Raw genomic sequence first — 27,843 nt, forward strand, 5'->3', positions numbered from 1 at the left:
CTTAAAAAATCAGAATGGAAGAGAAAACTCTTTTCTCATGGTCAATTTTTCCAAGAAGAGATATTTGAGGGGCAGCAACCCTAGGATGCCTGTCTGTCAAAACATTTCCCATTTCCTTTCACCCTAAAGTTTAGCCATAATGTCCTTCCTCTTCCGATTCTTAGACTCACTAGCAAGTTAAAAGTAAAGGCTGTAGAACTTCCCTCTAATGGGCACATTCAAATGCTCATCAGAGTGAGATCTCAAGTCCTCTATCATTATCATCAGCACCAGCATCATCATCTAACACTTACTGAGCATTTACCATGTACTGTGTATTATATGTATTAGTTAAGCCCTCTAAAGTCCTGTAAATAAGTATTATTACTATGATTCCTGTCGTATAGCTGGAAAAGATGAAACGGAAAGGTTAAGCAATTTGTCCAAAGTGACACAGCTAGTAAGTCATGGAGCTTGGATAGGAGCTAAGGCAGCTTAACTCTAGAACCTGCTTTCCTATCTATTATCTTTCTTATCTACCTAAATTCTCCCTGTCAGCTATCATGTTAACGATCATTGACAGTTAAGGTTTTCAAAGAATAAGGCCTTATTCTTTTAGGAGGTAGTAGTCAGGACCTGGGTGTGGGAAGCCCCAGACGGCACAGTGCACTCTAAGGACAGAAATGAGATTGAGACCCAATCTGAGCGATAAAAAAGACCACTGAAAATACCTCGTATTTGTTCCCTTGTCTCCCTTTCCATGCCCACACCCACACTGTCACTAGTCTGAATCACTTCCACAGTCTTTAATTTCCTCTCCACCTCCAAACTGTCACCTCCTCCAATTCATTCTCCACCCCACAGTCAGAATCATCTTTTAAAATGATAAAACAGTTCATGCCACTCTTCTTAAAAACATTCAGCAGCTTCCCCCTGCACATAAGATAAAATCCAAACTCCTCAGCAGGGCCCACAAAGTCCTGTAAAATCTGTCCCCAGCCTCCCTTTTCACTCTCACTGTGCCCCACTTTTCCCTTCCCAACATGAACATTGGCTTTTATGCCAATTCCTTGAACACAAGAAGCGCTTCTCCACCTCGGATCGTTGTGATGCTCTGCTCTCTGCCTAGACTGTTCTTTCTCCAGCAACTTAAATGTTCACCTTCTTCTCATCCTTCATCGCAACTGAACACACAGAACTTTGCTTTGATCATCCCATGCTCCTCCCACCTTATTCTTTGTCATACAGCACCCCAACTTACTTATGTAGTAGACTTTGTCAAAAGCTGTCATTTGATTACTCAGTTGTAAGTGTAGCCCTCTGTCTTTCCCACTAGAATTAAGCTTCATGACAGTGTTGGCCTGGCACATGCTAGATACCAATAAGAAATCTGATCAGATAAATGTAAGAATCAATAAATGGCTCTCATGGTTCTTATCTTGGGTAACTGGGGGGCTAGGAGGGTCACTCATGGAGATACAAAATACAGTTGGAAAAGCAAGTTTTGGAGAGGAATGTAGTTCAGTGAAAGACAGGTTGAATTTGAGATGCCCATAGGGAAGACAAGTAGAAATGTCCATGAAGTAGCTAGAAATAGGGGTCTAGGGTTCAGAGAAAAGTCTGCACGAGATAACACAGACTTAGAAGATGAGAATAATAGGGCAGATGCAGCTATGGATGTCAATAGCAAGGCCTGGGAAAATATGCAGGATGGATAAAGCAGAAGACCAACAAGTAATATTTAAAAAAGAAAAGGAAAAGACTAAGAAAGAGCCTTCAAAGAGGTCAGAGAAGTGCCAGGAGAAGACAGGACAGATTTTCAAGGAAAATGAGAGGTTCAATCAGGAGGGTCAAATTCTTGGGAGAAGTCAAGTAGGATGACAAACGAAAGGGGGGAATCAGATTTATTGTTCAGGAAACCCTAGTGTCCTTTGGAAGAGGTTGCAACCAAACAGATTTGGACACCAAAGACAAAAGTGTTTCCAATTCATAGCTTTAGCTAGGGCTTGGACTCTATAAAAATCTTTTTCAGTGGCTTTGAAAACCCTGGGACACAGGAAGTGTGACAAAATGAAATTATTAAGTACCTCACCTATCAGCTTTTGGAAAAAAATAGTTACCCTGCATTGTTGGGATTTTCTAAAGAGGTACCATTAAAGTCAGTTGAAAAGGCTGGTCTATTCAAAACTGCAGAACTATGTAAGGAAACTCATGATTAACAGTGGCAAAAGCTACCAGGGTGCTTTCAGAGAATGAAAGCTGTATGATATACACATTAGACAGGAAAGAAATTTGAGAGGTAAGAGGTTGTGACCAACAGCAGTTCACAGAGCCTGCCAGGGCATGGCTGGCAATTCAAGATCACAGATGTGTCAACTTGCTCTAATCAGGGAGAGTCCTTCTTGCTAAGTGCATTCATGCTGGTAGTCAGTAGAGATGCAACCATGAACTAAATTTTGAACCTGAGCAGAGTATAAGTATTCTAGAGTATTTAATTTACCCCCCTCCCCCTATTTCAAAGGCAGACCCATGCTAAAATAACCCCCCTTGCAAAGCCAAAAATTGATCTCAAATGTGGATGGAATAGAGCCCAGAAAAGAGAGATTTTAGCACTGGACTGGCATAAAGAACTGGAAAAAAACAGGGAAGGGGCTTCTGAACAGTCCATTCTCTCTCTATTATGATAGATATTCCGACACATAATTATTCCACTCATTTGTCCAAAAGTGGTTAATTTCAGTAAAAAGACATTCCTATAAATATTACCCATATCCTATAAATGAAAACTAGAAATTTCACGTATCTGCGGTAATTTAAAATAAAAACAATTTAAAATCCCTTTCTGTTGATAATTAGATTTGGCCAGGACAGTGTTCTGTGGAACTAAATAAGCTGTTAAGAAGAGGTGTAGGGCAGACACAGTTAAATATCAAGGGTGCCGCTTTTTCATCCTTCCAGACCGGTTACTGTGGAAGACACTGAGATATAAAATTCTGGGTGGAAAGCTGAATAAAGAAAGACATGGTGGAGGAACCCGGGGCGAATTTTGGACGTCTGCCCTCGTTTCCTGTTTGTGGGAGGCGAGCAGTGGCAGCTGCTGGGTTAGAGCTCCTGGTAGAGACCGCTGGGGCAAAAGAGGGCTCCGGGATCTGTTCCTTTTACTTAGGCAGCAGCAGCTGTAGCAGCGGGTACAGGTGAGGGTGCCCTGACGGTCTCCATGGCAACACTGGAGGGGTGGAGGTGAGAAAGGCGCCCTCCATCCGGCAAACCTCCGCCTCGCCAACCCCGCCCCCGTCCGCGACCTCGAGCTGGCTCTCGGCTAGTCCTCCAACCACGCGCACGCTCCGCAAAGGGTTTCCGAGCTCCAGCCTCCCTAGCGTCCACCGCCAACTGCACGGTTGCCCTGGCAACGATTGGGGGAGGAAGGCCAAGGCCCTTTCTCCTCTGCGTTCTCCGCCCCCATGCCCAGAGTGTGAGGGCTCACAGGAGATCTGAGTCCTTCCCTAGCAGGGCTGGGCCACGCAGGGCACTCAGCACTCAGAGGACAAGGCGACGCAGGCTGGAGACCCCGGCCCCGACTCAGCAGCCGCCAGGGTAGCAGCTCAACCTCCTGGCCCTGGAAAGACATCTCTCTCCTCACTCCTCGGGGACAGAGGCGCAGTCATGCTGGGGTTGTGATGTCACCTTCCAAAGGTCCAAGGACCAGAAAAAAGCTTGCCTCGACCCAGTCCATCGCCACGTTCCCACATGGAAGCAGGGAGGAGGCCGCCTTCCCAGGGAAACGGAGGAGTCCCTGCTGGCCACCGGCTCTCTTAGCGGGATTCCCTCCAGTCCCAGCAAGCTCAGCCATACCCTTTGCCGGCCCCTTCCATCCACTTAAGGTTATCTCCAAGGACTAGGACACCGAGTCCTCTCCCTATTCTATCCTCTTCCCTGGCCTTTGGGGAGCGAAGGGTAGAGGCCCTCGGAGCCCTGCAGAAGGCAGCAGGACCCCAGGCTTCCCTAAGGGTCAGTGGCTCCGCTCTGCCTGGACCTCCCATGGGAGAGGGACGCGGGAGGGGGGTTTTCAGTAGGCAGTGTCCTACCACCCGCAGCCAGGTAAATCGTGTCCAGGAGAGGCACCCCTGAGGGATGATTCAGTATTGCATACAGAAACTGATTTTGCTCAGAGCCCAAAAGAAATAAATTGTGTGTTTATTTACTGGAGCAAAACAAGCACAGGTGGAGAAGGGTGTCTCTTCTGGCAGCTAAGTCAACGGACATTGTTGCCTTTCTTTCAAATGCATCAGAAAGCACCTCGATTTTGAAAGAAATTATTGTTTGGATGCAGACAAAGAAAAAGCCAAAGAAACTACGTTGCATTCTCTAGTTGAAATTTTGAGGACAGTTTTTCTATAGTTTACAATACAGACCTGTCCTCTTCTTGAGCAGTAATTAATATTTTATTGCTATAACCAGGAGTTTTCATAAAGCTTTTATTTTCTTTTTAATAAGATGCACAAAATTTGAAAATTAATAAAACCATAGGCAATACCTATGTTGCTGAAAATACACTGTATCATTGATTTTTCCGAATATTTATGGAGATGCTTGATGAATCAGCTTATTGTTAAATAATTGTTACCTAGCACTTACAGAAAAGATTATATTTAACTGGAGAAAATATGTAAGAAAACAAAAAGTATTTATCAAATAGAATTAAGTTTAACAGTTTGCTTAAGAAATTTGAAAGTGATTTGTTTTATATATATACATAATTTGTTATAAATATATATATATACTTGAATACTAAATAAATTTGGCTACCAAAACATAAAGGATCTTTGAGTTAAAGTTCTGAGATTAGATATAAGCTTTAAAATGCAAATTAAAGTGTTATCTGATTGTTAACTCAGATATGTCCTGTTGTCTTTGCACTGAAATATTCAACTTTACAAGGCAGTTCTTTCAAAAGATGATTTCATCATTAATAATTAATTAAATTAATAATTAATAAAGACAATCTTCCTTTAATCACCTTCCAAACTGCCAAACTATTTCAAATATTACTGGCAGAAATGTTTCTACTATCTCCCTAAGGATATTATCCATGCTCTTAATGCCAGATTTGTTCCTTTTAAAAAAATTTTTTTTTGTCCCACATTGATTAAAAGTAAATGTATGTTTCAATTGGGAGACAGATCTGTCTATAAGTCATAGAATGTATACTGACTGATGTTTAATACCTCGGTTTATGTTATCAGGATCCCACAGAAGGAGGCTCATGACCAGAGTACCCCATGTTACAATGTGAAGTTTAAGTGAATGGGAAGTGAGAAGAAAAGGTTTTAGCTTTCTGGACTGCTTCTTTTGCCATTTGGAAAGATTAGCCTCGCCTCTCACCACTATTATTTCACATGGTATTAGAAGCTCTCAGCAGGTCTGGCATGCCTTCAGTTAGGTGTCAATGTTTGCATATTCAAGTACTGTTCCACTTCCTCAGGGTACAATATATACTGGGGCATTAAAATATAAAACTTGAAACAGAGCTGCTAACTAAAGCTTTCAAAATGAGGAATTATCTGATCATTTAATATTAGTGTATACTAGAACTGAGGAAGCTGGGAGAAGCAAAGTACATTAAGAAATGATTTTAAAGAAACATATATCTTATATTCAATATGTAATCTGTGTTAACAGATGTCTCTAGATAGCAGAACAGTAGTTTTTTTCTTTCGTTTTTCTTTACTTTTCAAGAAATCTATAATAAGCAGAGAGTAATTTAATAATAATAAACATAATATATATTTAATATTAATAAATGTCTACACTTTTAAAAGCACATCATATATTTATTTTAATTTATTAGTTGTGACTAACAGTGTTGTATTTTTTCAATGTTTAAAATCTTTAGGTTGTACTATGTACTAGAAAAAAAGTCAAGTGAATGAAAATTTATAAAATATGTCTTTCTAAGAGTTGGGAACATTTCCCAGGTTCTTAAAATCAAATACAGAAGGAGAGAAACTTGTATGTAAATGTCCAGCTTACTCACTAAACAATGTTATATTACAAGAAATTGTTATATTTAAAACGTCCATTAACCTTACTACAAGACTGTCAAACCCCTGAAGTATCATATAATGGAAAGCTGACAGTTTTTATCCACAACTCTATCAGAATATAATCACATCACAGTTTATCTGGGTCAGTAGATACCAACTAATTTATAAGTTGGAAATAAAATGTTTGATAGAAAGGCATTAATAAAACAATAAAAGGACACAACATAAAAATAGCCACCTTGTAATTCTCACTTCAGCAGGGTGTGCCACCTGAATTTGAAGTAAATAAACAGATTCTGTCATAGGTAAGCAGGGAGGAATAGAAAGATGTTTGTCTTTTACAGAAAATAGATTACACAAAAATTTGTCTATATCCATTTCCCCAAAGTCCCATTATCAGAGGTATATCATTTGAACCTGAGCTAATAATAAACATCTATCAATGCAATAATGTCCACTAAAGAAATAGAACAATATTAACTAGAGTTTATACATTTATAATGATCAAGCTGTTACTCCAGGGGCTTCCCTGGTGGCACAGTGGTTGAGAATCTGCCTGCCAAGGCAGGGGACACGGGTTCAAGCCCTGGTCTGGGAAGATCCCACATGCCGTGGAGCAACTTGGCCCGTGAGCCTCAACTACTGAGCCTGCACGTCTGGAGCCTGTGCTCCGCAATAAGAGAGGCCCGCGCACCGCGATGAAGAGTGGCCCACGCTTGCCGCAACTAGAGAAAGCCCTCGCACAGAAACGAAGACCCAACACAGCCAAAAAATAAATAAATAAATAAATATTAAAAAAAAAAAAGCTGTTACTCCAAAAGGTATGTAATAATTGATATACAAAGTTCTGTTAAGCTTTAAAATAGTCATCTTTGACTTTTTGCACCTCCCACATAATCCATATTAAACTGTTCTCTAATCTGCTGATACTTGCCTGTATCTCTTGCTTGGATTACTTATTCAATTTACTACTTTGTTCTACTTGTTTTATTTCTGATTCTTACAATTCATTCTTCTCAGAGTAGCCAAAAGTATCTTTCTAAAATGAAAATCTGAGACTGCTTATTTAAGTATTATATATAGATAGATGGGGAGAGAGAGAACACAAGCATCTTAAATGTATTATTGAGCTCACTCATAAGTACAGGTAATCCTCAAGGACCCAAAAATTAAAATTTAAAAGAAATGGCAAAATGAAACCAGAGGAGTAAGCTATAACAGAAAACTAAAGCTTAATTTTCTCTGGGAGCAACTGCCTATACCAGGAACCTACAGCTTCTGGGACTGGAGAGAGTGGGGGGAAGAAGAGACTAAACCTTGGATTCTGGCGAAGTAAGGAAAATGAAGCAGATTTCTAAGTGCAAGGAATTAGAGGGAAAGGAATGAATGAACAATGACTGCATTTGGGGAAATATCTGCACATCCAGATTTCACTTCATCAATTTTCTTTTCAATGTTATCTAAATTTCTATTGAAACCTTAGATTCTAAATTTGTTTTTTTTCCTCTTTTATTACTTTCTAAATCTTCCTACTCATTTTTACATAATTTCTTTCCCTCTTTAAGTTTAAGAAGATAATAATTCTCCACAACTGATAAAAGTCATGAATTCAGAAGTTTAAGAAATATATATATCAAAAAGCATAACTATTTTGAAATCTCCCCCTAGACACATTGTAGTGAATCTGTAGAACACCATAGAATGATAAAGAAAAAAATGTGAAGACCTTCAAGAAAAAGAGACAGATCATCTACAGAGAGGACAATAGGACTGACAGCACATTTCTCAACAGGAGGTATAATGGAATATAGAAAATAAAATAACCTTTTTAAAAAGAGTTTAAGAGTTAAAATAATAGGTCTAAATAAAAATATTTTCAGCTAGAAAATTAAGAAATAACCAACCACTGACTAACTAAAGGAACTTCTAAAGCACTAATTTTAGGGGGGAAAAACACCTGCAGAGGAAAATACCAACTGACTAGAAAAAGAAATATGGAAATAAACTAGTGAATTTGGATATAAGCCTAAAAACAACTGGATTTATGAAATAAAGATAAATAAGATTTATATATTATATATAATATATATTTAGAAGAAATAACTATATAAAAGAAGAACAATAATATTATCTACATTCTGGAGTTCAAAAGACTAAACAAAACAATTGTAATCCATGAAAATATGGTAAGAGTAAAATGACTAGCAGGAAGGTCAAGATGTAGAATTTAATAATTATGCATGATCTCGAATGTAAATGGCAAGCACTAAGACAAATCTAGTGTATAAATTCCAAATTATAAATGGGAAATGTGAATTAAAAAATAATTTAAAATGTCAATGTAATGGAAAAGGAACATTAAGAAAAGCAAGGTAAATAGAAAACAAAGAATGAGATTTAAAATATACAGACGTATAAATAATCACAGTATTTTTTTAAAATGAGGAAAAGATATATTGTCAGACATACAAAGCCAAAAGAATTTGGCTAACAGACTTATACTATAAGGAATGTTAATATCCTTCATGGAGAAATGTCTTTCAGGCAGAAAGAAATGATACCAGATGGAAATATGGATCTATAAAAGGAATGAAGGGCACTAGAATGGTAACCACATGGGTAAATATATTTGAATATTATTCTTATTATGTAAATATCTTTAAAGATCATTGATATCAGAACAAAATAATGTATTATGGGATTTATCACATATCTATAGGAAAAACACTGTTAATATATATTAATAGCATAAATGTCAGGAGTGTACTGAAAGTGTACTGTTATAGGCTTCCTGAACTATACAAGTTGTATAATTCTTGAAGGGAGACTTTCATTATTTAAAGAGGTACACTATAAACTGTACAGCAACCACTAATATTTAATTCAAAAAATGCAGAGAAGAGGGGGAAAAGAACAAAGAACAGACTGGACATATAGAAAGCAAACAGCAAGATGATAGACTTAACCCAAACCACATTAAATATAAATGTTCTTATGAACACCCAATTGAAAGGCAGGCATTGTATTAAAAAAGCAAGACCCAACTATATGCTATTTACAAGAAATGCATTTTACATTTGACCCTTGAACAAGTGTTTTAACTTCCTCTAGTTCCATCTCCTAATATGTTGCTCTGCAGTAGCTTTGATAAGTAACAGCCCACATTATTAGTGCAACCTTGTAGCCACCAGAAGAAAGAGAATGGAACTGCAACTTTTTTGAAGCCTTAGTCCCAAAGAACGTTCACATTATTTTATCTGTCTAGTAGTTCCCTGGGAGACCCCACTTAACAGGCTGTCTGAAGTTGAATGACTCAGAACTTACCTAATGTGAAAAGCCCTCCCCTCAGGAGCATTTATGGAAAACAATTACAGGAAAATGTTTTACTTTCATAGCTGCCTAAGACAGTGAATAACATCTGAGTCAAGCAATAGACTAAACAAAAGCTTAAAAATAAAAACTATGGAATGAGATGTCCATACGGTTTTGGAAGACTCCAACATATTCCCTAGGACTCCAGAAGAACACATACATGTATAGAAATGTGTGCATGCTCAGAGAAGGTCTAAGAAGGACCTAGGTTCTCACCTCTAGCTGACCTTGAGGCTCTGCACACACAGGAAGTAAAGGTTAGGAAAGAGCTGTCGGCTACCCAGCTGAGTGTCAAAGGTTTGCCCTAACACACACAGATAGCCTCTTAGCAAATACTGGGAGATTTACTGCTTCCAGGAATTTAGGAGCAAAATTTTATATGCTATTGAAATTATGCTGATAAAAATCCTAAATAGACTGCTATATATTAAGAAATTTTTTAAAAAGAAAGAAATTGATGGTAATCCTCACAGCAACCACTAAGAAAATAACTAAAAAATGTATAGTAAAGGAAACAAAAAGAAAATTAAAATGGTACAAAGTAAATAAGTATTGAATACAAATGAAAATAATAAAGAAGGAATTAAGAAACAAAAAAATGACATGTAGAAAACAAGTAGCAAAGTAGAAGAAATAAGTCCTTCCTTATCTCCTTATCAGTAATTACATTAAATGTAAATGGATTAAATACAACAATTAAAAGACAGATACTGGCAAAATGGATTAACAGAATCATTCAAAAAGATATCTGCAATAGACATACTTCATATTCAGGCACAAACATGTTGAAGGTGAAAGGATGGAAAAAGATATACCATGCAAACAGAAACCAAAAGAGAGGTGAAGAGGCTATATCAATGTTAGACCAAACAGACTTTAAGATAAAAATTATTACTAGAGGCAAAGAATGACACTTTACAATGATAAAATTGACAATCCTTCAAGAATACATAACAATCATTAACATATACATGCTGAACAGAGCCACAAAATACAAGAAGAAAAAACTGACAGAATTAAAGGGTGTGACAGTTCAAAAATAATAGTTGGAGACTTCAATACTCAACTTTCAATAATGCATCAAACAACTAGACAGAAGATCAGCAAAGAAATAGACAACTTGAACAACATTATAAACCAACTAAACCAGGAATCCCCAACCCCGGGGCCACGGACTGGTACCAGAACCAGGCCACACAGCAGAAGGTGAGCAGCAGGTGAGCAAATGAAGCTTCATCTGTATTTACAGCTGCTCCCCATCATTCTCATTACCACCTGAGCTCCACCTCCTGTAAGATCAGCGGTGGCATTAGATTCTCATAGGAGCACAAACCCTACTATGAACTGCACATGCAAGGGATCTAGGTTGCACGCTCCTTATGAGAATCTAATGCCAGATGATGTGAGATGGAGCTGAGGTGGTGATGCTAGGCTGGGGAGTGGCTGCAAATACAGATTATTATTAGCATAGAGCTAATGTATGGTCTCTGCACAGAGACCATAGTAAATCAATTGCTTGCAAACTCATATCAAAAGTTTATCAGTGAGTGCCAAGTGACAAGCTGCATCTTATGGAGTAGACTGGACATAAGCAACACACTTTGGGTGTCACTGTGTCCCATCACCCCCAGATAGGACCATCTAGTTGCAGGAAAACAGGCTCAGGGCTCCCACTGATTCTGCATTATGGTGAGTTGTATAATTATTTCATTATATATTACAATGTAATAATAATGGAAATAAAGTGCACAATAAATGTAATGCCCTTGAATCATCCCCAAACCATCCCCCCTCAGCCGGTCTGTGGAAAAATTGTCTTCCACAAAACTGGTCCCTGGTGCCAAAAATGTTGGGGACCACTGAACTAAATTGAACAGGCATCTTTAGAGCCCTCTGCCCAACAACAGCAGAAATACATATTCTTCTCAAGTGCACATGCAACATTCTCCATTATAGGCCATATACTAGCCCCCAAAATAAGTCTCAATAAATTCGAAAGGATTGAAATCATATAAGATATGTTTCTACAACCATGATATAAAGAAATTAGAAATCACTAACAAAGAAATTTGGAAAACTCACAAATATGTTAGAAATAAAACAACACACTCTTCAATAACCAATGAGTAAATATTTTGAGATGAAGAAAAACAAAACCATATCAAAATTTAGGGGATACAGCAAAAGAAGTGCTTTGAGGGAGTATATTTATACAATTTATACCATTTAAATTTATACCATTTATAGTGGTAAAGGCATTTACTACAGTTTAAAAAAGAAGGATCTCAACCTAATTTTCTGTCATAAGAAATTAGAGAAACAAAGGCAAGCTAAATGCAAGACATGCAGAAACAGAGTGTAGAAAAACAAGAGAGACAATCAATGAAACCAAAAATTCATTCATGGAAAATATCAAAAACACTGATAAATCTTTAGCTACACTAACCAATTACAAAAAGAGAGAAGACTCAAATTACTAAAATAAGGAATTAAAAAGGGAACACTGCTACCAACCTACATAAAAAGGATTACAAGGGGATACTATGAACAGCTGCTTACAAAAAAATAGATAATATAGATGAAAGTGGACAAATTACTAGAAAAATACAAACTACCAAAACTGACTCAAGAAAAAGTAGAAAATCTGAATAGATACAGAACAGAAAAAGAGATTGCATATCAATTTTTTTTTAAGTTACAACAAATATGGGCCCAGGACCATAAGGCATCACTAATGAATTCTACCAAATGGTTAAAGAAGAATTAATACCATCACTTTATATATACTCCTCCAAAAAAAAAAAAAAAAAAAGTAAATACTTCCCAACTGATTCTCTAAGGTCAGTATCACCCTGATACCAAAACCATGCAATGACATCACAGGAAAACAAAATTACAGATCAGTATCCTTTATGAATACAGATACAAAAATCTCCAACAAAATAATAGCAAGCTAATTTCAGCAGCATATAAAAAATTATATACACAATGACCACATGGGTTAGTCACAGGAATATAAAGCTGATTCAACCTATAAAAATTAATGTATAGAGAATATCCTTACAAACCAACTGAAAAACTGATAGGATTAGTAAATGAGTTTAGCAAGGTTGCAGGATACAAGAACAATATATAAAAGTTGTGTTTTATACACTAGCAATGAAAAATCTGAAAATGAAATTACTAAAACAATTCCCTTTGCAACACCATAGAAAATACTTACGAACAAATTTTCGAGAAGAAATTACTTCAACACTGAAAATTTCAAAATACTGTTGAAATAAAGGAGACTTACACCCCTATTTTACACGATACCCAAAAATCAACTCTAAATGGATTAAACACTTGAATGTAAGATCTGAAACCATAAAACTCCTAAAAGAAACATAGGCGGTAAGCTCCTTGACAGTGGTCTTCGTAATGATTTTTTGGATTTGACACCAAAAACAAAGGCAACAAAAGAAAAAGTAAAGAAGTAGGACTATATCAAATTAAAAACCTTCTGCACGGTCAAGAAAACCACCAAGTAAATGAAAGGGCAACCTACTGGACTAGTTGAAAATATCTGCAAACCATATATCTGATAAGGGGTTAATATCCAAAACAGAAAAAGAACTTATAAACTTAACAGGAAAAAGGTTCAATTAAAAAATGAGCAGAGGATCTGTATAGACAGTTTTCCAAAGAAAACATCCAAATGGCCAACAAATACATGCAAAGGTGCTCAACATCACTAATCATCAGGGAAATGCAAGTCAAAACCACAATGAGATAACCACCTCACACCTGTTAGGATGGCTATCATCAAAAAGAAAAGCCATAACAAGTGTTTACAAGGACACAAAGAAAAGGAATTGTAAATGGCTGCGGGCACTATGGAAAACAATATGGTATTTCTCAAAAAAATTAAAAATAGAACTACTGTTTGATCCACCAATACTTTTCCTAGGTATATATCCAAAGGAAATGAAAACAAAATACTGAAGGGATATCTGTACTCCCATGTTCACTGTATTTATTTTTTAAACATCTTTATTGGAGTATAATTGCTTTACAATGGTATGTTAGTTTCTGCTTTACAACAAAGTGAATCAACTATACATATACATATGTCCCCATCTCTCCTCCCTCTTGCATCTGCCTCCCACGCTCCCTATCCCACCCCACTAGGTGGTACAAAGGACCGAGCTGATCTCCCTGTGCTATGCGGCTGCTTCCCACTAGCTATCTATTTTACATTTGGTAGTGTATATATGTCCATACCACTCTCTCACTTCGTCCCACCTTACCCTTCCCCTCCCCGTGTCCTCAAATACATTCTCTACATCTGCATCTTTATTCCTGTCCTGCCCCTAGGTTTTTCAGAACCATTTCTTTTAGACTCCATATATATGTGTTAGCATACGGTATTTGGTTTTCTCTCTCTGACTTACTTCACTCTATGACAGACTCTAGGTCCATCCACCTCACTACAAATAACTCAATTTCATTTCGTTTTATGGCTGAGTAATATTCCATTGTATATATGTGCCACATCTTCTTTATCTATTCATCTGTCAATGGACACTTAGGTTGCTTCCATGTCCTGGCTATTGTAAATAGATCTGCAATGAACATTGTGGTACATGACTCTTTTTGAATCATGGTTTTCTCAGGGAATATGCCGAGGAGGGGGATTGCTGGGTCATATGGTAGTTCTGTTTTTAGTTTTCTAAAGCACCTCCATACTGTTCTCCATACTGGCTGTATCAATTTATATTCCCACCAATAGTGCATGAGGGTTCCCTTTTCTCCACACCCTCTCCAGCATTTACTGTCTGTAGATTTTTTTGATGATGGCCATTCTGACAGGTGTGAGGTGATACCTCATTGTAGTTTTGATTTGCATTTGTCTAATGATAAGTGATGTTGAGCGTCCTTTCATGTGTTTGTTGGCAATCTATATATCTTCCTTGGAGAAATGTCTATTTAGGTCTTCTGCCCGTTTTTGGATTGCATTATTTGTTTTTTCAATATTGAGCTGCATGTGCTGCTTATATATTTTGGAGATTAATCCTTTGTCAGTGCTTCATTTGCAAATATTTTCTCACATTCTGAGGGTTGTCTTTTGGTCTTGTTTATGGTTTCCTTTGCTGGGCAAAAGCTTTTAAGTTTCATTAGGTCCCATTTGTTTATTTTTGTTTTTATTTCCATTATTCTAGGAGGTGGGTCAAAAAGGATCTTGCTGTGATTTATGTCATAGAGTGTTCTGCCTGTGTTTTCCTCTAAGAGTTTGATAGTGTCTGGCCTTACATTTAGGTCTTTAATCCATTTTGAGTTTATTTTTGTGTATGGTGTTGGGAAGTGTTCTAATTTCATACTTTTACACGTAGCTGTCCAGTTTTCCCAGCACCACTTATTGAAGAGGCTGTCTTTTCTCCATTGTATATCCTTGCCTCCTTTATCAAAGATAAGGTGACCATATGTGTGTGGGTTTATCTCTGGGCTTTCTATCTTGTGTCATTGGTCTATATTTCTGTTATAGTGCTAGTACCACACTGTCTTGATTACTGTAGCTTTGTAGTATAGTCTGAAGTCAGGGAGCCTAATTCCTCCAGCTCCGTTTTTCTTTCTCAAGATTTCTTTGGCTATTCGGGGTCTTTTGTGTTTCCATACAAATTGTGAAATTTTTTGTTCTAGTTCTGTGAAAAATGCCATTGGTAGTTTGATAGGGATTGCATTGAATCTGTAGATTGCTTTGGGTAGTAGAGTCATTCTCACAATGTTGATTCTTCCTATCTAAGTACATGGTATATCTCTCCATCTATTTGTATCATCTTTAATTTCTTTCATCAGTGTCTTATAATTTTCTGCATACAGGTCTTTTGTCTCCTTAGGTAGGTTTATTCCTAGATATTTTATTCTTTTTGTTGCAGTGGTAAATGGGAGTGTTTTCTTAATTTCACTTTCAGATTTCTCATCATTAGTGTATAGGAATGCAAGAGATTTCTGTGTATTAATTTTGTATCCAGCTACTTTACCAAATTCATTGATTAGCTCTAGGACTTTTCTTGTAGCATCTTTAGGATTCTCTATGTATAGTATCACGTCATCTGCAAACAGCAACAGCTTTACTCCTTGTTTTCCGATTTGGATTCCTTTTATATCTTTTTCTTCTCTGATTGCTGTGGCTAAAACTTCCAAAACTATGTTAAATAATACTGCTGAGAGTGGCCAACCTTGTCTTGTTCCTGATCTTAGAGGAAATGGTTTCAGTTTTTCACCACTTAGAACAATGTTGCCTGTGGGTTTGTCATATATGGCCTTTATTATGTTGAGGTTAGTTCCCTCTATGCCTACTTTCTGGAGGGTGTTTATCATAAATGGGTGTTGAACTTTGTTGAAAACTTTTTCTGCATCTATTGAGATGATCATATGGTTTTTCTTCTTCAGTTTAATATGGTTTATTACATTGATTGATTTGTGTATATTGAAGAATTCTTGCATTACTGGGATAAACCCCACTTGATCATGGTGTATGATCCTTTTCATGTGCTGTTGGATTCTGTTTGCTAGTATTTTGTTGAGGATTTTTGCATCTATGTTCATCAGTGATACTGGCCTGTAGTTTTCTTTCTTTGTGGCATCTTTGGTTTTGGTATCAGGGTGATGGTGGCCTTGTAGAATGAGTTTGGGAGTGTTCCTTCCTCTGCTATATTTTGGAAGAGTTTGAGAAGGATAGGTGTTAGCTGTTCTCTAAATGTTTGACAAAATTCTCCTGTGAAGCCATCTGGTCCTGGGCTTTTGTTTGCTGGAAGCTTTTTAATCACAGTTTCAATTTCAGTGTTTGTGACTGGTCAGTTTATATTTTCTATTTCTTCCTGGTTAGTCTCAGAAGGTTGTGCTTTTCTAAGAATTTGTCCATTTCTTCCAGGTTGTCCATTTTATTGGCCTAGAGTTGCTTGTAGTAATGTCTCATAATACTATGTATTTCTGCAATGGGAGTATTTCGTCTCCTTTTTCATTTCAAATTCTATTGATTTGAGTAGTCTACCTTTTTTTCTTGATGAGTCTGTCTAATGGTTTATCAATTTTGTTTATTTCTCAAAGAACCAGCTTTTAGTTTTATTGATCTTTGCTATCATTTCCTTCATTTATTTCTGATCTGGTCTTTATGATTTCTTTCCTTCTTCTAATTTTGGGATTATTTTGTCCTTCTTTCTCTAACTGCTTTAGCTGTAAGGTTAGGTTGTTTATTTGAGATGTTTCTTTTTTCTTGAGGTAGGATTGTATTGCTATAAATTTCCCTCTTAGAACTGCTTTTGCTGCATTCCATAGGTTTTGGGTCATCATGTTTTCATTGTCATTTGTTTCTAGGTATTTTTAGTAGTGTATTTTAGTAGTGTATTTTAGTAGTGTATTGTTTAGCCTCCAAGTGCTTATATTTTTTACAGATTTTTTCCTGTAATTGATGTCTGGTCTCATAGCGTTGTTCCCAGAAAAGATACTTGAAATGATTTCAATTTTCTTAAATTTACCAAGGCTTGATTTGTGACCCAAGATATGATCTCTCCTGGGAATGTTCCATGAGCACTTGAGAAGAAAGTGTATTCTGTTGTTTTTGGATGGGATGTCCTATAAATATCAATTAAGTCCATCTTGTTTAATGTATCATTTAAAGTTTGTGTTTCTTATTTAGTTTCATTTTGGATGAAAGTGGGGTGAAAGTGGTAAAAGTGGAGTGTTAAAGTCCTCTACTATGACTGTGTTACTGTTGATTTCCCCTTTTATGGCTGTTAGCATTTGCCTTATGTATTGAGGTGCTCCTATGTTGGATGCATAAATATTTACACTTCTTATATCTTCTTCTTGGATTGAGCCTTTGATCTTTATGTAGTGTCCTTCTTTGTCTCTTTTAATAGTGTTTATTTTAAAGTCTATTTTGTCTGATATGAGAATTGCTACTCCAGCTTTTTTGATTTCCATTTGTATGGAATATCTTTTGCCATCCCCTAAATTTTCCATCTGTATGTGTCCCTAGGTCTGAAGTGGGTCTCTTGTAGACAGCATATATATGGGTCTTGTTTTTGTATCCATTCAGCCAGTCTATGTCTTTTGGTTGGAGCATTTAATCCATTTACATTTAAGGTAATTTTTGATATGTATGTTCCTATTACCATTTCTTAATTTTTTTGGGTTTGTTATTGTAGGTCTTTCCTTCTGTTGTATCTCCTGCCTAGAGAAGTTCCTTTTGCATTTGTTGGAAAGCTGGCTTGGTGGTGCTGAATTCTTTTAGCTTTTGCTTGCCTGTAAAGGTTTTAATTTCCCCATCGAATCTGAATGAGATCCTTGCTGGGTAGAGTAATCTCGTTTGTAGGTTTTCCCCTTTCATCACTTTAAATATATTGTGCCACTCCCTTTTGGCTTGCAGACTTTCTACTGAAAGATCAGCTGTTAACCTTATGGGGATTCCCTTTTATGTTATTTGTTGCTTTTTCCTTGCTGCTTTTAATATTTTTTCTTTGTATTTAATTTTTGATAGTTTGATTAATATGTGTCCTGGCATGTTTCTCCATGGATTTATCCTGTATGGGACTCTCTGCACTTCCTGGACTTGATTGACTATTTCCTTTCCCATATTAGGGAAGTTTTCAACTATAATCTCTTCAAATATTTTCTTGGTGTCTTTTTTTTTTTTCTTTTCTTCTTCTGGGACCCCTATAATTCGAATGTTGATGTGTTTAATGTTGTCCCAGAGGTTTCTGGGACTGTACTCAAATCATTTCATTCTTTTTTCTTTATTCTGCTCTGCAGTAGTTATTTCCACTATTTTATCTTCCAGGTCATTTATCTGTTCCTCTGCCTCAGTTATTCTACTATTGATTCCTTCTAGAGACTTTTTAATTTAATTTATTGTGTTGTTCATCATTGTTTGTTTGCTCTTTAGTTCCTCCAGGTCCTTGTTAAACGTTTCTTGTATTTTCTCCATTCTATTTCAAAGATTTTGGATCATCTTTACTATCATTCCTCTGAATTCTTTTTCAGGTAGACTGCCTATTTCCTCTTCATTTATTTGGTCTGGTGGGTTTTTACCTTGCTCCTTCATCTGCTGTGTGTTTTTCTGTCTTCTCATTTTGCTTAACTTACTGTGTTTGGGGTCTCCTTTTCACAGGCTGCAGGTTCATAGTTCCCATTGTTTTGGTGTCTGCCCCCAGTGGGTAAGGTTGGTTCAGTGGGTTGTTTAGTCTTCCTGGTGGAGGGGACTGGTGCTTGTGTTCTGGTGGATGAGGCTGGATCTTGTCTTTCTGGTGGGCAGGACCACGTCCGGTGGTGTGTTTTGGGGTGTCTGTGACCTCTTTATGATTTTAGGCAGCCTCTCTGCTAATGGGTGAGGTTGTGATCCTGTCTTGCTAGTTGTTTGGCATAGGGTGTCTAGCACTGTAGCTTGCTGGTCATTGGGTGGAGTTGGGTTTTACTTTGAGATGGAGATCACTGAGAGAGCTTTCGCTGTTTGATATTACGTGAAGCCGGGAGGTCTCCTGTGGACCAACGTCCTGAACTCGGCTCTCCCATCTCAGAGGCTCAGGCCTGATAGCAGCCGGAGCACAAAGACCCTGTGAGCCACACGGCTCAGTAGAAAAGGGAGATAAAAAGAAAGAAAGAAAAAAATAAAATAAAGTTATTAAAATAAAAAATTAAAAAATATTAAAAATAAAAAATTAAAAATTAATAAAAGGAAAAGAAAAGAAAAAAGAAAGTAAGAAAGCAACCAAACCAAAAAACAAATCCACCAATGATAACAAGTGCTAAAAACTATCCAAAAAAAACCCAAAACAAAACAAAACTAAAAAAACCACGGACAAACAGAACCCTAGGACAAATGGTAAAAGCAAAGCTATACAGACAAAATCACACAAAGAAGCATACACATACACACTCACAAAAAGAGAAAAAGGAAAATATATATATATATATATTAAAAAAAAAAGGAAGAGAGCCACCAAATCAATAAACAAATCTACCAATGATAATAAACTCTAAATACTAAACTAAGATAAACATAAAACCAGAAAAAAATTAGACGCAGAAAGCAAACCACAAGTCTACAGTTGCTCCCAATGTCCACTGCCTCAATTTTGGGATGATTCGATGTCTATTCAGGTATTCCACTGATATAGGGTACATCTAGTTGATTGTGGAGATTTAATCTGATGATCCTGAGGCTGCTGGGAGAAATTTCCCTTTCTCTTCTTTGTTTGCACAGCTCCTGGGGTTCAGCTTTGGATTTGGCCCTGCCTCTGCGTGTGGGTCGCCTGAGGGCATCTGTTCTTCACTCAGACAGGACGGGGTTAAAGCAGCAGCTGACTAGGGGGCTCTGGCTCATTCAGGCTGGGTGGAAGGAGGGGTGCGGATGCGGGGTGAGCCTGCTGCAGCAGAGGCCAGCATGACGTTGCACCAGCCTGAGGCGCGCCGTGCGTTTTCCCGGGGAAGTTGTCCCTGGATCATGGGACCCTGGCAGTGGCAGGCTGCACAGGCTCCCGGGAGGGGGTGTGTGGATAGTGACCTGTGCTTGCACACAGGCTACTTGGTGACTGTAGCAGCAGTGTTAGCGTTTCATGCCTGTCTCTGGCATCCGCGCTGAGAGCCACGGCTCGCACCAGTCTCTGGAGCTCATCTAGGCGGTACTCTGAATCCCCTCTCCTCGTGCACCCTGAAACAATGGTCTCTTGCCTCTTTGGCAGTTCCAGACTTTTTCCTGGACTCCCTCCTGGCTAGCTGTGGCGCATTAGCCCCCTTCAGGCTGTGTTCATGCAGCCAACCCCAGTCCTCTCCCTGGGATCTGACTTCTTAAGCCAGAGCCTCAGCTCCCAGCCCCCACCCGCCCCAGGGGGTGAGCAGACAAGCTTCTTAGGCTGGTGAGTGCCGGTCGGCACCAAGGCTCTGTCCAGGAATCTCTCCACTTTGCCCTCTGCATCCCTGTTGCTGTGCAAGCTCTCTTCCATCCTTGTCAAGGGGACTGCTAACCTTTTCTCCTTTTATACAACACCCATGTTCACTGTATTATTCACAATAGCCAAGATATGCAAACAACATTTGTCCATCAATGGATGAACACATAAAGAAGATGTGATATACTATATATATATATATATATATATATATATATATATATATATATATATATATAATGGAATACTATTCAGCCCTGAGAAAGGAGGAAATAGTACAATTTGCAACAACACTGATGGACCTTGAGAGTATTATGGTAAGTGAAATAAGACATACAGAAAAAGACAAAAACCTCCTGGTATCATATGTGGAATCTAAAAAGAAAGTCAAAAATCATAGAAACAGAGAGTAGAAAAGTGGTTGCCGGGGAGGCTACATAAAGGGTACTAACTTTCAGCTATAATAGGAATAAGATCTGAAGATCTAATGCAAAACATGGTGAATACAGTTGATGACACTGTACCATATCATTGAAATTTGCTAATAGAATTTAAATTTTTTCACCAACAAAAAAGAAAAAGCTGACGTATGTGTTAATTATCTAGATGGGAGGAATCCTCTCACCATGTATATCCAATCACCACAGTGTACACTCTAAATATCTTACAATTTTATATGTCAATTTACCTCATAAAGCTGATTTTAAAAAATAAAAATAAATAGACATCCTAAGTTCCAAGATTAGAAGACTTAATATTGGTAAGATACCAATATTCCCCCAATTAATCTACAGATTCAACACAATCTATATCAAAATTCCAACTCCTTTTTTTAAGAGGTACAAACTATTATGTATAAAATAAGCTACAAGGATGTATTATTGTATAACACAGGGAATATAGCTAATATTTTATAATAACTATAAAGGGATTATAACCTTGAAAAAGTGTTAATCATTATATTGTACACCTGTAACTTATATAATATTGTACATCAACTATACTTCAACAAGAAAATAATAGGTTAAAAAAAAGAAATTGGCAAGTTGATCCTAAAATTCATTGGCGATGCAAGACTCAGAAAAACTAAACCCATCTACAAAAAAGAAAGTTAGAGAAGTCACTCTTCTTGATGTCAAAACATATTACAAAAGTGCAATAATCAAGACAGCATGCTACTACAATAAAGATAGACATATAGATCAATGGAGTAGAATTGAGCACTCATAAGTAAATCATACATCCATAGTCACATGGTTTTTGACAAGGGTGCCAAGACAATTCAACAAAGCATAGTTTTTGACAAATGGTGCTAGGACAACTGGATATGCACGTGCAAAAGACTGAATTGGATGCCTCTCTCATACCATATCCAAAATGTAACTCAAAATGAATCAGTAACCTAAATGTTAGAGCTAAAGTTATAATATTCTTAGAAGAAAACATAGGTGCAAATCTTTATCACCCTGCTTTAGGTGACAGTTTATTAATATGACACCTACAGCATAATCAACCAAGGAAAAGAGAGATAATTTGGACTGTATCAAAACTAAAAATTTTACATGTTAAAGAACACTATCAAAGAAGTGAAAATCCAAAGCACAGAGTGGAAGAAAATATTTGCTCATAATATATTGGATAAGGATATAGTTCCAGAATATATAAAGAAGTCTTACAGTTCTACAATAAACAGGCAACACAATTTTTAAAATGGGCAAAGAACTTGAATAGACATTTCCCTAGAGAAGATATATTGTACAAATGGTCAATAAGCACATGAAATGATGCTCAACATGATTAGTCATTTAGATAAATGCAAACCACAAGATGATACTATTCCGTATCCACTAGGATGACTATAGTTTTTAAAAATGGGAAATAGCAAGTGTTGGTTAACATGTGGAGAATTTGGAAACCTCAAACGTTGCTGTGTGAATTTAAATGGTAAAGCTATTTTGAAAACAGCTTAGCAGTTCCTAAAATAGTTAGAGTTACCATATGACCCAGGAATTCCCCTCCTGGATATAAAACAAAGAATTGAATAATATGTCCACACAAAAATTTGTACACAAACGTTCATAGCAGCATTATTCATGATAGCCAAAAGTAGAAACTACTCAAAGTATCAATCAACTAAAGAATGTATAAACAAAATTTGGCATATCCATACAATGGAATATTACTCGTACATAAAAAGAAATGATGTACTAATTCATGCTATGACATGGCTGAACTCTGAAAACATTACACTAAGTGGAAGAAGGCTGACATAAAGGCCACATATTGTATCATTCCATTTATATAAAATTTCCAGGATAGGCAAATCCATTGAGATAATTAAGTTGATTAGTTTTCAGGGGCTAGGAGGAGGGAGAAATGAAGAGTGAATGCTAATGGATGTGAGCAATTATTTTCAGGATGATGAATATATTCTGCAATTATGTAGTGGTGACGGTTGCACAGCCTGGTGAATATACTTAAAACCACTAAATTGTTCATGTTAAAAGGGTGAATTTTATGGTACATAAATTATATCAGTAAAATAGAAATACAAAAAATACATTTGTGAATGGTTTCATATCTTCCCCAATTTATCGTAAACTGAGTGCAGAAAGAATAAAGTGTGGAAAGCAACACACCAAAATGTTTAACAGTGACAATTTTGGGGTCGTGGGATTAAGGGTTATTTTTTAAATTTAACTTCCTCTTTCTCATATTTTTAAATAATTCAATTAACCTTATAATCCTAATAAAATGAATTTGATAGAAAACAATAGACATCCATTAGCTGAAAAGCACATAAAATTTAACCCACCCCTCATACTTTATTAACTCAAAATGGATCATATAATAAATGTAAAATGTAAAACTATAAAATATTTTACTAGAAAACATAGGAGAATCCCATGACTAGGTAGAATTTGATCCAGGTATGCAAGGTTGGTTAATCAACTAATGTAATCCATCATGTCAACAAACTTTTAAAAAAAGAAAAAAAAATCACGTAATTATATCAATAGATGCAGAAAAAGCTTTTGACAAAAACCAGTACACATTAATGGTAAAAACTTTCAGTAAACTAGGAATAGAGAGGAGCTTTCTCAACTTAACAAAGACTATTTACAAAAAAACTATAGCTAAAGTCATATTTAATGGTGAGAAACTCAAAGCTTTCCCACTGAGAACAAGTACAACGTAAGGATTTTCCCCCCTCACCACTCCTTTAAACATTGTACCGGAAGTCCTTGCTAATGCTATAAAAGGCAATGAAAGATATACAGATTGGGAAGGAAGACATAAAACTGTCTTTGTTCACAGATGGCATGATCATCTGTGTAGAAAATCTAAAAAAATCAACAACAACAAAAGCTCCTGGGATTTATAAGCAGTTATAACAAGGGTGCAGGACAAAAGGCTAAATATGCAAAAGTCAACTGATTTTCCATATACTAGCAATGAACAAGTGGATTTGAAATAAAAACAATATCATTTACATTAGCACCAAAAAATAAAATACTTAGATATAAACCTAACAAAATATGTACATGATCTATCCAAAGAAAACTACAAAACTCTGGTGAATAAAATCAAAGAAGAACTATATAAATGGAGAGATATTCTATGTTCCTGGATAGGAAGACTCACTATTGTCAAGATGTCAGTTCTTCCCAACTTGATCTATGGATTCAAGGCATATCCAGTCAAAATCCCAGCAAATTATTTTATGGATAGCGACAAACTGTTTTAAAGTTTGTGGGAAGAGGCAAATGACCAAGAAGAGCCAACACAACATTGAAGGAGAAAAACAAAGTTGGAGGAATGACACTACCTGATTTCAAGACTTACTATAAAGCTGAAGTAATCAAAACATTGTGCTATTGGTAAAAGAATAGACAAATAGAACAATGGAACATAATATAGAGCCCAGAAATACATCCCCATAAATATACCTAACTGATCTTTGGCAAAAGGGCAAAAGTACCACAATGGAGAGCAGACAGTCTTTTTAACAAATGGTGCTGGAACAATTGGACTTTCACATGATGAATCTAGACACAGATCATACACTCTTCACAAAAATTAATTCAAAATGGATCACAGATCTAAATGTAAAATGCAAAGCTATCAAATTCCTAGAAGAAAAACATAGGAGAAAACCTAGATGGCTTCTGGTATGATGATGCCTTTTTAGATACACCACCATTGGCACAATCCATGAAGGAAATAATTTATAAACTGGGCTAGATTAAAATTTAAAACTTCTGCTCTGCAAAAGAAAATATCAAGAGAATTATAAGATAAGCCACAGACTGAGAGAAAAGATTTGCAAAAGACACATCTGATACAGGACTATTATCCAAAATATACAAAGAACTCTTAAAACTCAACAATAAGAAAACCAACAACTCGATTAAATCATGAGCCAATACCTTAACAGACACCTCACCTAAGAAGATATACTGATGGCAAACAAGCATATGAAAAGATGTTCCGCATTGTATGTCATCAGGGAAATACAAACTGAAACAATGAGATACAATTCTACACCTATTAGAATGGCCAAGATCAGAACACTGACAACATCAAATGCTGGCAAGGATATGGAACAACAGAAACCCTCATTCATTGCTTATAGGAATGCAAAATGGTACAGCCATCTTGGAAGACAGTTTGGCTTTTTCTTACAAAACTAAACGTACCCTTACCTATGATCCAGCAGTAGTACTCCTTGATGTGTACCCATAGGAGTGAAAAATTATGCCCCCACAAAAACACTGTGCATGGATGTTAATAGTAGATTTGTCCATAATTGCCAAAACTTGGAACAAAGCAAGCTGTCCTTCAGTAGGTGAATGAATAAATAAACTGTGGTACACCAGACAATGAAATACATTCAGCACTAAAAAGGAATGAGCTATCAAGCCATGAAAAGACATCAGCAGGGGTTAGGGAGTTTAAATGCATATTACTAAGTGAAAGAAGCCAATCTGAAAAGGCTACATACTGTATGATTCCAACCATATGACTTTCTGGAAAAGGCAAAACTATGTACACAATAAAAAGATCAGTGGATGTCAGGGGTTGGGGGAGAGAGATGAATAGAGCAGTGGAAATACTCTGCATGATATTATAATGATGGATATTTGTCACTATACGTTTGCCCAAACCCACAGAATGTACAACTCCTAAGTTAAATTATGGACCTTGGGCGATTATGAGGTGTCAATGTAGGTTCATCCCTGGTAAACATTTTTTTAAGGACCAAACTGGGGCGTGATACTGATAATGTGGGAGGCTATGCATGTATGGAGGTAGAGAGTAAGTCTTAAAAAAGAGCATATCTGTTCAACCTTAGTTTAAGCAGAGTCCTTCAGCATGATACCAAAATATGATCCATGGAAGGAAAACTGATAAATTAGATATGCCAAAATAGAAAATACCTGTTCTGTAAAAGATACGGTTTAAAATGTGTAAAGACAAGACACAGACTGGGAGAAAATATTTGCAAATCACATTTTTGACAAAATACTTGGATCTAGGATATACAATCAACTCTCAAAAACTCAATAATAAGCAAACAAATATCCCAAATTAATAAATGAGTAATGAGCAACCTAAGTGTCCATCGACAGATGAATGGATAAAGAAGATGTGCCACATATATACAATGGAATATTATTCAGCCATAAAAAGAAACGAAACTGAGTTATTTGTAGCGAGGTGGATGGACCTAGAGACTGTCATACAGAATGAAATAAGTCAGAAAGAGAAAAACAAATACCATATGCTAACGCATATATATGCAATCTAAAAAAAAAAAAAAAAAGGTCTGAAGAACCTAGGGGCAGGACAGGAATAAAGACGCAGACGTAGAGAATGGACTTGAGGACACGGGGAGGGGGAAGTGTAAGCTGGGACGAAGTGAGAGACTGGCATGGACTTATACACACTACCAAACGTAAAATAGATAGCTAGTGGGAAGCAGCCACATAGCACAGGGAGATGAGCTCGGTGCTTTGTGTCCACCTAGAGGGGTGGGATAGGGAGGGTGGGAGGGAGACGCAAGAGGGAGAGGATTTAGGGATATATGTATATGTATAGCTGATTCACTTTGTTATAAAGCAGCAACTAACACACAAGTGTAAAGCAATTATACTCCAATAAAGATGTTAAAAAATTAAAAAAGAAAAAAGAAATAAATGAGTAATGAACTAAACAAACACTTCATCAAAGAATATATGTGGATGCAAGGAAACATAGGAAAAGATGCTCAATACCACTACTCATTAGGACAAAGGAAAGTAAAACTACAATGAGATACTACTATATAGCTATTAGAATAGCAAAAAAAAAATCCTGACAACATCAAGTATTAGTTAGGAGTGGAGCAAGTGGCACTCTATACTTTGCTAGCAGGAATGCAAATGGTACTGTCACTTTGGAAAACAGTTTGTCAATGCCTTATAAAAGTAAACACACATCTATCATATAACATTGCATTCCCATTCCTAGATACTTATCCAAGAGATAAAAACATATTCACACCAAAACCTGTATGCAAATGTTTACAGCAACTCTATTCATAATCACCCAAAGTGGAAACCACTCAGATGTCCTTCAGTAAAGTAAATGGATAAATTATGGTATATTCACTCAAAGGAATAGTACTCAGAGATTTCAAGGAACAAAGTATTGATTCACACACCATGGATAAGTTTCAATTTCATTTCGCTAAATGAAAGAACCAGAGCCAAAAGTCTACATGTCGTGTGATGCCACTCATATGATATCATGTAAAAGGCAAAACTACAGGGACAGGGAATGGACCAGTGGTTGCCAGGTGTAGGGGGTGGGGACAGGAGTTGTTTAAAAAGGGAAAGAATGAGGGCGTTTCAGGTGTAATGGAACCATTCTATTTTATGGTTGTGGTGGCGGTTACATAACTCTATGCCTTTGTCAAAACCCAAAGAACTGCATGTCATAAAGAGAATGTTATTCTATGTGAGTTAAATATACAAATCAAAATGAATAAATAATATCTTAGAAGAAAAACAAAATAAGCAATTGGTAAAAGATGAAAAGTATTAAATAATTGTAATCACGCAAAGGAACTCTATCTCAATTCATATACAAGCACATAAGCTTATATATACATACTAGGCCTGGAGAGAAAAGTAATTTTTGTCTAAACGTTGAACATATTAGCCCTGCCAAGGAATTTAAAGCTTCAACTGAGCTCTTCTAATTGCAAAGAGAAATTCAGAGCTAATTTGAGTAAGTGCTGAATTGTTATGAATAAGAAAATAATTTACATTGTTACTATTATTGTTACCACGACAGTGTTATAATATACAAATTATATATTAAGTATATACAGTATATACATAAATATTATATATAATAGCACATTATAATTATGTTTCTAAGAAAAATGTGTCAATAAAAAAGATAGAAGATGGGCAAGTAACCAAAAGAGGAATCGAAGGGCACTTATAAGAGGATAACTGACACTTAAGAAT

The 27,843-nt window shown here is 36.6% G+C and overlaps 1 protein-coding gene and 1 pseudogene across 6 annotated transcripts in view; both read right to left on the minus strand.

Moving 5' to 3' along the window:
• The window catches only part of NOL4 (nucleolar protein 4), a 417,003-nt gene that overhangs the window by 344,352 nt on the left and 44,808 nt on the right, over positions 1-27,843 (minus strand). The gene's annotated exons all lie outside the window — the stretch shown is intronic.
• On the minus strand, positions 20,364-20,421 carry LOC137777074 (U6atac minor spliceosomal RNA; annotated as a pseudogene).

Source organism: Eschrichtius robustus, chromosome 14 (assembly GCF_028021215.1).
Source record: "Eschrichtius robustus isolate mEscRob2 chromosome 14, mEscRob2.pri, whole genome shotgun sequence".
Taxonomy (NCBI): Eukaryota; Metazoa; Chordata; class Mammalia; order Artiodactyla; family Eschrichtiidae; genus Eschrichtius; species Eschrichtius robustus.